An 11,143-nucleotide genomic window follows, 5' to 3' on the forward strand; every position below is an offset into this window, starting at 1 on the left:
CATTAAACCTACAAGAAGGCATCTCTGCTTTAGTCTCTGCATTTGGGTCCTCTAAAAATCGTGACAAAAATAGCTGGTTTCTGTAGAAATCAGATCAATAAGTGATTGTAGATTCATCAACAAACAAGTAGACAAGTAGACCAGTTTCATAAAAAACCAAATAAAGCATACACTGACCAAAAATGTTCAGGTTTTTGACATTTGTCCGACCCTTTTTTAGTTTTTGTATAATAAGCAACACAATTAGCATATATGTATGACTCACCCCTGTTTATATAGCCAAGTTTAATAAAAAAAGAAAATGTCAAGTCTGATTTTAAGTTGAAGGCCCAATCCCAATATAACCGCTGCTTTCAACCACTTACTTGCTACCACTAGCCATCACACACTACCCACGCACCCTGAAGCCACAACGGTTAAGGCTTTGTATCTTCCCCAGGCATTGGGACATCTCTTGCTGCAGAGTTAACATTCTGGCACGTAAGCGACTGCTTATTTAGGTATGCACATACATAACATATGTGCCCCAGCACAGAATGGCTAACTGGGAGGACCTGGACAATTCCCAATGGCCAGGCCTTATTTTTTGGGCCACAAGGTCCGTTGATTATTTATTTTTTATGCCAATGTTCAGCCATGAGTGGATCACATGTGCCGCTACTGTCCCTGGGCTCTCTCTGCCTACAATGGCAGCTTTTTTGTTCTCCACGCACCTTGAGACACAGCTAGTCAGTGAGTGCACTAAGTTAGTCAATTGTGTTTGAAAGACGGAGAGTAAAAGAACAAAGAGAAAACCAGAATTAAAAAGAGGAAAGCTCTGGAAACATGATGCTAAATGTATGAAAATTTGCTGCTTTTTCAGTAAAACTAGTTTTAGGTTTGAATGATTTTGAACTTTGCCTGCAAACAACTGAACATGTTAATTATCAAGTCATTGCATATTGTGATGTTGTGGGGCATAATTTAGTATTATTTACTTTAAATAATAGCATGATTCAACACCAGATAAATGATAATATTTGTCTTGTAGCCCCATAGAGTCAGGGGGACTGTCAGCAGCACCAGTTTTGTAAAACTGCAATGGAAACACTTTTTTTTGCATCACAAGAGTCACGCGATCTGCAGCTGAACCTTACTACCTTGTAAAAAGACAAAGAAGAAGACTGGACCAATTTGGAGGATATGGCAACCACTAGTGGCTGAAATATGCATATACTTCATGTGTTTACATCCCTAGCTGCCTTGTTGTTTTCAAGGGGTATCATGTGAACAATTTCATTCATGTGCAAGTTTAACTGTTTTTATTTAATGGAATTATTGTAATTGTGAAGATTTGCATTTTCAAAAATTAGCAGAATATTGAGCCAGATCCAAAATTCACTACCATTGGAACAATGATAAAGCTTGATATTCTACCAAAAAGTGTCAAAGTCCCAGGAACTGACATCAGCTACAATCCCCCTAAAAATGAAAAGCTGCACTTAAAGGAAATGAAAACTTAATTCAATTAATTTAAATCTCTCTTGTGTCACCATTACTTCAATGGCACATTAGACAACTGTTGAAAATTTCTTTTTCCTATTTTTACAATGTATGTTTAGGAGCAATGGTGGATTCAGCTTATGCTCCGAATATACAGACGATAAACACTTCCACTAACCTCCTAACAAACAATCCACTGCACTGTGCATGTGTCTGTTGCACCTGGTAGCTTTAGTGCACTCTGAGAGCGATAAAGTTAAAAGTGTTTGTTTCTAATCATTTTTAACCCATAACAATGCTAACTCACATGCTACGGCAACACCAAAACTACCGGTAGTCAGACAATCTTAATGAGCATGCAAAGTGCACTGATCTGGAGGAATAAGGAGTTTCATTAAGACCTGGTACAACTCTAGAGACAATAAATCACCAGGATTCATCCACAGTTTGGTTTGATGGGAATGAAATAAATACTGAAATAAAAATGAGTCAAGTAACTTTTAGGAAGATAATCATCTTGATTAAAGATTTTTATAAGGATCAGAAATGAAAGATTTATAGACACTTAATCATCTCGCATAAAAGCTGAATTCGCTAATTTACTACTCCACCCAGAATTCATGTTCTCCGCTGTTTTGGAATGAGGTTATAGTCATGTCTCACCACACCTTATTGACTTCCAGAGAACTGCATTTACCCCCCTTCCGGGTTTTTTTTTTTTTTGCTTCCCTCCTGCATGCACCATCCTCATACCTGTGCTGTTTTGTTGAGTTACCTTCCCGATAAGGAACGCAATCAGAAAATAATAATTTTCTATATAGATAAACGCACAGGTGGATAATCCAGAGTGTTCTCACTGTGGTAGATCTGCTAGATATTCCTGACAATGTAAGTGAAAGCTGCCAAATGCAAAAAGAAAAGAGAGAAACACCCTTTGACTCAATTTGGCAACAGCATATAGAGATGCTTCTTTTCAGTCAAACAATGCTTGTGCAACAAGATACACCTTTAGAGCATATGTAGAGTGGATGTGCATCTGATGTTTCTTTTCAGCATGGGGTGTGATTTGCCTCAGGGACTGCATCTTTCTTTGACCCAGCCCAGTGTTGGTATGCCTGCCATGTCACCTGCACTTTCAGGAACTCAGTGTTTTATGTGTTCACCCGCTAATTTGCCCACTGCATAAACCTTAACCTATAGCTTAAAATATCCCTTTAATTTCCTCCTAATAGTATGTATATGATGCCCAAAAAAAAAGAACAGATTTCATTCAAACTGTCTCAAGTACCTCCTACAGTTGGTACTGACTGACTTACCTTTTGCATCATATTCCTTAAAAAAAATGTGCAGCAGAGTACTTTGCAAATATTCTTTTTTACCTGTAAAGTTTATTACTAGTTGTAGAAAGAATTTTGTAATTGAAGACTACATGAAGTCACAAAGAGGCACATTTCATTTAGCCACTCCTCAAATGAGAAAAACAAGAGAACCACGCCCTTTATATAAGGTCTGTGTTTGCTCTTTTATAGAAATTGCTGCATGGCTAAGAGTAATTCATGAGGTTTCTGTGTTATCATTTTGATTATATATCATGTATTATTCCTAAAAAGGTGCACAATGAAATTAAAAAATATATATATGCATATTAATTACTCAAGTTGATTCAGTAAGAAGCAGTTCTCACACTATTTACACTACACTATTTCAATATACTAGAATATTTACAATACACTATTTTAATATTTTCTATTATCTAACATGTTATGCATGTTAAGCTCATGCAAATGTACATTTTATCTGTTTTTTCAATGCAGGGACTTTTGTCTCCAACAAAGTGCATCGGCATGAGGAAGAAATGTATCTATTGTATTCTTAAACATTCCTGTGTTGTTTCATATTGTCGACTCGAAGTTTGAGTTCTAGAGAGAACTTTTAATAGGCATGTGCATGGTGTGTAGGGTGTAGTTTGGATGCCATCAGAATAAAATAGCAGATTGTCTCTTGTTTGTACATTTGATCTGACCATTTGTCCTTATGGTAAATTTGTATAAAGATATGATTAGAGTCTGGTTACTTGTGTAGTGATGCTTACCTTCTACATTTAAGCAGGGTTAGCTCCACCTGTTATGGGGCCCACCAAGCTGACTGGCTGGAGCTGAGCGAGCGCCATCGCAGGTGGTTCAGGTGAAGCTGATAAGAGTCTTCCAGAATTGAATTTATGCTTCATTTCTGTTTTCAGCTGGACTTAGTTACACACTGTTCATTAGACAGGACCCATATTGGATATATCCACTGTAAAAGCAGGACATTTTTTATTAATCTAACATTTATGAAAGAGATCTAAATGTGTGCTTTTTTTTTTAAAGTCTAATACCTGACTAAATAACCAACAAGCAGACTGGAGGTTAAACAAATTTACGCTTGCATAAAGTATGAAGATATTTTAATTTGCATTTTTCTATATTGAAATATCGATTCTGGACTAATTAATTAATAAAACAAGTGAATAAACAAGTTTTTAGGGTCACCTTTTTTTATTTTCTTCTAATCTGTTTTAGGTTTGCTTACTGATAATGACTAACAGCACAACAGACTATTTTGAAATACAGAACTGTTAGCAGTACTAAGGCCTAAGATTAAAAATAGATTCTACCACCATCCAACACATTGTATGGTGACCAGAACGTTTATGCCTACAAATAAGACCTTATGTTTTTAAGGTTTGACCCATCCATTGATGAAGTATTTTTAATTTCTCTACATCCACTCGTATTTACCCCACAGTTCACCACAACAGAAACAAACCCCTACATATGGGCTGCTTTTACAATAATTTCTCGCTCTGTTTATCTAGTAAATGTAATACGATATCATGAAAGTTAAGACTGTGTTTCTTTCGCTTTCCCTTTGTATTCGCTGGAATAAGATGGTGTGGCCAGTAGCACAAGTACGTTAGGTAAGATAAACAGAATTTCAGAAATGCTTTGTTGGCATTATCTGAAGGGCCTCAAGTAGGTGTGGACAGGTCCCACTTGAAAAGCACCATTTGTAAAAGTGTCTGTCATGTTGGCACTATTGCATCGGGATGTTTAGCAGGGGCTTATTATTAATAATATAATCATAAATTAAATAATGTATCCTAAATGTGTTATTTATCACTAATATTTTTTGCTGGATGATACTGCATTATTTTTTTTACTTTATTTTTTCTCTTTTCATCTTAATAGGTATAAAAATTACCTTAAATAAAACCCTGTACAGCTGTAATTTTTTAAAATACTTAAAATGTATTTTTTTATTATTATTATTAAAAAAGAAGCTTAAACATGGAACAGTTTTTTTTATTTCATGATTTTTTTTAAAGAGCTTATTATAAAAGGAAATCATCTTGTTTTTTTTTGCCTGTTATGTAAAACAGCTGAGGCATGTTTTATTTCCAGAGAAGGCAGCCATGTTCACTGTTTTTACTAAAAACAAAATTACTTCACCCTCTTGCCTAGATTGGCATGTATCAAGTAGATCACGAGATTCTTTAATTTTAGCTAAAAAAAGAAAGTGGAAAAAAAGGAATGAATCATCTTAATTTACAACAATTGATTCTAATAACAAGCAACGTCATGAGTGACGAATCCAATTCTGTGGAACTCAGAAGGGTTTTTTTTTCTTTCTTATGTAAGGGTGGTACTATCTAATCTTTCCGGAGGCGGTTATGATTTCCTGAACACCACACCAATCCCGCACTTTTTGGATAAATGCAGCTAAGGTAGTTTTAGAGGTAATGTAGGCAGGGCGTGTTGAATTAGAGATGTTCTTACCTTATATTTTGGTTTCATAGATGCATATAAAAGAAAAACAAAGAGCTGCAACTGACCAAGCAGAAAGTCTTTAGGACTAACCTGCTTTTCTTCTTTTTTTTCTTTAATAATAATAATAAAAAAAAAAACCTATAACATCAATTTTGAGTATATTTAACTTGGAGACTTGACTACATAATCGTGTCAATCACACAAATCTGTTTTCTTTTTGAGATTATTCTTGAACCTTATCAACTAATCTCTCCAGTAGTGTTGTCATGACACTTCGAAACTCCAGGAAGGGATTTTGTGTTTTGTTACAGCTGCATTTTTACTGTAATATCTCCTTTTAATACACGACTTATGGAGAGAAAACAGGCATTGCTTGTAAATTAAGCTGAGCGACATGACACAGGTTTGCAGTCACAAATGTATCTTTAACAGAGATTAGCAGCTTTGGTGGGCAGATAAACTGAGAGGATTATGTGAAGTAACACTTATTGCTTAGTCTACAGTTACAGAACCCGGAAACATTTCATATCTATCACTTTTTTTTCTACTACTCTGCAGAGGTGTTTTGGCTGTAGTTGTCAAAAGAAGTCATTCTTATTATCATAATGTTGCAGTTGGTTGCTGCTGATTAAGCTACTGCAAAAAAAAAAAATAAATAAAAAAATAAAAAAAAAAATATATATATATATATATATATATATATATATATATATATATATATATATATATATATTTAGAACAAAATTGTTAATTATCTAACTTGCCCTTTAATTTAGACTCTGAGTTCAAGTTTTCTGGGCGTATCTATTGAGGCGGGGTAAAAATGTACAACTTCAAAGGAAACAACACAGGAAATGTTTAAAAATCCCTGTCACATTATAGCTTTTATTCACTTTTCATTTCATTCCTGTTTTTTAAATGTAACATTTTACAATTAGACTACCGGTTTTGAGGTTTCTGTGGAGTACTTAAAAACAATAGAAAATACTTGTTGTCATTCATGCAAAAAAGTTAAACCTGAATATCAGGAAGCTTTGTGTACACGCGCATCTATGTGGACATTACAGTTTATACTTTTATATCCACAGCAATGGGTGTTGGCTGTGGAGTAAATCAAAGTGGGGTGAAATACCTGAGCGTTTGTCCATCATTCTGGAATGCAGACAGGCTTGATATAAGGTACACAGAAAATTCAATAAACCTCCTTATCATTGTGGCTTTGCAGAAGGTTAGAAAGAGGTTGCAAAAGATTGTGGGCATTGATAAGTCTTTAATAAAAACTTATATTATTTCCCCCTTAATTCATTATTACGCAATGCACCATATGTTCATAGCATTTTGAATAATAAAAGTATTCATTTTTTTCATTTTGTAGCTGGAACCTTTAACAGATTTTAATAGGGTTTTATATTATTTCAACTGCAGAACTTGATTTTAAAGTGGAAAAAAAAGAAAAATGGATTCATCAGCAGCAATTATTTTTTGTCATTTTGATAAATGTAATATCTTACAATTAGACCTGTACTGATCTTAACCACTTAATTGTTATTCTGTATGCTTGTGAACAACTTCCACCCCAGTTTTGAGTCTTTTGCATCTCCCAAGTTTCTATTTTTCAAGGTTGTCCTGTATGTATCTCCATCCATCTTCTCATCAACATGTGGCAGCTTCCTTGTACCTGCTGATGAGCGTCCACACAGCAGGATAATGTCACGCGAATGTTTTCACTTTTTAGTTTCAATGCACCCTGCATGTCCCAAATAGTGTTTATTTGCAAGCTAGAAAGTTGAATTTTGTTCTTTTTTTAAATAAAACAAATCTCTTCTCTCCACTCTACCATTAGCTAAATGTAAAAACAGGGCTGTTGACAAATGAATCTCCCACCAAGGTTGTGCATCACTACAGTGTCACAGCTCCATCCCTGCACAGACCTGACATAAATACCAGGGGTGATGTCTCTTCAGTCACAGATGGCTGCTGAGAAAGTAATGCAATTATTTGATGTGGTGCAATGAAAAGAAGAAATATCTAAACAATGCAGGACAGTAGGTCCTGAGGACCAGGTTAAATTCAGTCCTTTTTCTCTGAGCATTACCATCCTTATCTCCATTGGTTTGCAGTTTTTTTTGTATTCTTTTCATGTTTGCATGATGGTCTGAACAGTTCTCTGTGAGATTCTCAATGCTTTAAGCTATTATTTTATTACCTAATCCTGCTTTAAGCTTTTACAACTTTCTCTTTGCTGTTCGCTATATTGCTTGGTAACAGAACAGCCAGATTTACACTGAGACGTCTTTTTTTATTTGGTATCTTCTAGAAAAAAAAGGTTAATTTTATTTTATATGGAGTTTTTAGAGTAAGGAGGGTAAATATGAAAGCACAATTGTTTTTGATTTCTATTTCCGAAAAAAAAAAAAAAAAAAAATGTCTCCCTTCCAAATTAGGCAATATCTTATGTCCGTGTGTTGCATAAAATTCCCCCAAAAGTTTGAAGCTCCACATTTTCAGGTGACAAAATATAATAAGGAAAGGTTCCAGTGCAATAAAAAAATATATGAAAATCCGGTTAATATATATTTACTTTAATAAATATAAATATTGTTTGAATATTGACACAGATGGCAAACTTTGGAAGGAAGGTGTGATTAGAAATCAAGTTTTTGTTCATGGTTCACAATGGTGAAAGCAAACACACTGAAAGACATCACCACACCCAGTCCTCCATACTTCAAATACACAGAGGTTGGCTGAGGTAATGTGGATGTGTCTTCTTGTACTGTATGTCTTAACTCCTCTACAGAAGAAGTCATCCAGAAATACCAACAGCCTGTTTCAACATTGAGCTTTGCATGAACAGCAGCAGCCACCGTTACTGCCATGCCTCAATGCACAGGCCAGGTAAAGGGAAAGGCTGCATGATGACACATGTCACGGTTCTTATGGTATGCTTTTTAAGTAAGCAACAAAAACCTTTTTAAACTGTAAATATGGAAAAATGTGCATTTATTTAGAAAAAAGAAACATTTGTTCATTTTTTGAGCTGTAAAATACTTTTTTTTAATCCACTGTCCAAGAAAACAAAAACGTAACCCTTTATAGGACAAGATGACGTTTTTAAACATTTGCATACCCCTTTCAAATTATTTCACTGAGTGTCCTATAAAGGGTTAAAGTTGAAATGTAAAATAGCTCTATGGAAAAAAGGAAAATCTCAAGGAATTATGTTTTAGGTTTTGTTATAAAAAAAAGGTCATCATGCTGGCTACACCTTTTTGAACTCTTTGCCAATATAGTTTGCTCAGAGCCAGTGTTACTCAGCCCCCTTTGGAAATTTGCAGCTGTTTATATTAGAGCTGAAACATCAGATTAATCGTGATTAATTGATTGTTGAAATAATCAACTAATTTAGTAATCGATTAATCATTAACTCTAGTATAGAGACTGTAAAATGTGCCTTTAGCTGACAGAGTGACCCACTTAGAGCAGTAGTTATGTCAAAATTGTAAAAAAAAAAAAATATATATATATATATATATATATATCAGAACTAGGTCATAATATGTTAGAAAATGAACCAAGCAACTTATACAAAAACAATTACCCCTCAATATTAATGTTTTGGGGACCATTCAGAGCCCTGATGTCATTCTAAGAGTTAATGGCAAAAACATTTTTATTATCGTTTTAAAGTTCACACTATTGTATTCATTTGATCAAAAACAAATTTTTAGAAAGAAAAAAAATCTAAAAGAATGCAAACTGAAGATCTTTAAGGTATTTAAATAATATAGGACGTTTGACTGTATAATGATCCCTACGTTAAAGCATATTTCATTGTATGCTGCATTTTATACACATTTTTGATAATATATAATTTACCTGTGACTCCTAAAATGATTTGTTGTCTCAAACTTGCTAAAATCAATTTCATTTTTGACAAACTTTCCATTTCAGCTTCCAACATGAATAGTATGTTTTATGATAACAACTTGGCTTTATATGAAAATAAAAAAATATGTTTTTGCACACTTTTTAAGTAACAAGTTTAACTACTTGTTAGTTAAAAGGTGTACAAAAAAATGTTTTTTTTTTCAGTTTCATATAAAGAAAAATTGTTTTCATAAAACATACTATTTAAGTAAAAATGTAGTTTGAAAATATCTGTATAGGGCTTTAAAGAAAACATAAAAATAGAAAAGAATCAGTACTGAACTTTGAAGGACCTCATATTTAAACTCTGCCAAATATATGAGTATTTTTTGTTGGAAAATATATCAATCTATTAAGAAATTATTTTTAAACCAAAACTCAGATTCTATATATTTGCATTTAAGATATATCAGCAAGTTATATTATTATTAGGTTATATTCCCATATGTTTTTGGTATATAGCAGCTATCAAGACTAAATTTAAACAAGGATGTTTTCCTTGTGAGCCTGATGTTTGTTAATCTTCGTTTAGTGTGTGCTAGAATGGAGGCACATTCTATCCGTGTTTGCAATTTAATGGTAATATCATTTAGAGGATTTCTGTCTTAGGGTTGTGCTGTGCTTTTCAGGAAGTAAAAGGACCCAGAATAAGTGCTAACTTGTCAGATATGTGACCAAGCTGCTGGTGCAGGTATCCATGCCAACACTATGCTCAACCAGTTCACTAGAAGCACAAATACTTTCACTTTGCATATATGATGCATGTCATCATATATCGTTTTAGCCTGATATTTTATCTCTTAACCTGTTATGACCGCTTATGATCAGTGTTTACAGCCATGTCCTCTAGTCTTAACCCGCCAACCTTTTTCTATAACAAGGACTGAATCATTTTTGGTTTAATATCAGGTGTTTTAAATTCAACACTTTACCTGACAGGTGTGTCTCCTCCTTGAAATTCTGTCTCGGTTCTCTGTTACTGTTTTGTTTTCCTCTTCATCCCTTTCCCGCAATCCTCTTCCTGCTTATGTCACACAAAAAAAATATCCTGTTTGAGGTGTGTCAACATGACCGAAACTATTTATTTTGCTATTTTAAATAATAATAAACGTACTAAAATATCCAAAGCTAACGTACATGTGATACAAATGTATGCTGGGATTCTGGCCCAGTCCTCCTCACAGGATTTTGTCTAAATAGACCAAAATATTGCTTCATGTTCGTTTCATCAGATGTTACCAAAAAAAACCATGGAAGTCCCTTTATCTAAGCTGTTTTTAACCCCTGTCAGTGCAGGACTATATTCACTGTGGATAATGACACTCACTTAGCAGCCTCCAACAGCACCCTCAGTAGGTCTTTTGATTTTAATTGTGGGTTTTTGCAAACATTTTGCACTAAAACACGCTTTAAGACACAAAACCTGTCTGTTTTACGATTGCTTTGAATTCTTAGCAGTTTCTACTTACAAAAAAAGTTTAAACATATTCATGTGGAATCTTAAAAGTGGGTAGTTACTAGTTACTTTAATCAATTACATTTATTTGTATTTGTATTTATCTGTAACAAAATTTGTAACATTTTTTAAATGTACTTTTTGGAGTAGCTTTACAACACTGTGCTTTTTACTCTAACATGAGTAAAAATATGATAAAATATTACTACTAGTACTTGAGTAAAATTTCTGGCTACTCCATCCATTGTCAGTAACTTAAAAAACAACAAAACAAACAAAAAAAGCTGCTTTTAAACAAACATGGACCACTGAGAGACTTACTTATTTTTTTGTACATAAACCTTGTTGATTGAAAGTAATTTTCTTTCTGCTGATCCTGCCATTTCATTTGGAGGAAAATAGACTGCTTAGACTTAAAACACTTTTATTGTCATATTGAATAAACAGATTGTAAACAAAATGAAATTTT

The sequence above is a fragment of the Cyprinodon variegatus genome, unplaced genomic scaffold (assembly GCF_000732505.1).
Source record: "Cyprinodon variegatus isolate N-32 unplaced genomic scaffold, C_variegatus-1.0 Scaffold131, whole genome shotgun sequence".
Taxonomy (NCBI): Eukaryota; Metazoa; Chordata; class Actinopteri; order Cyprinodontiformes; family Cyprinodontidae; genus Cyprinodon; species Cyprinodon variegatus.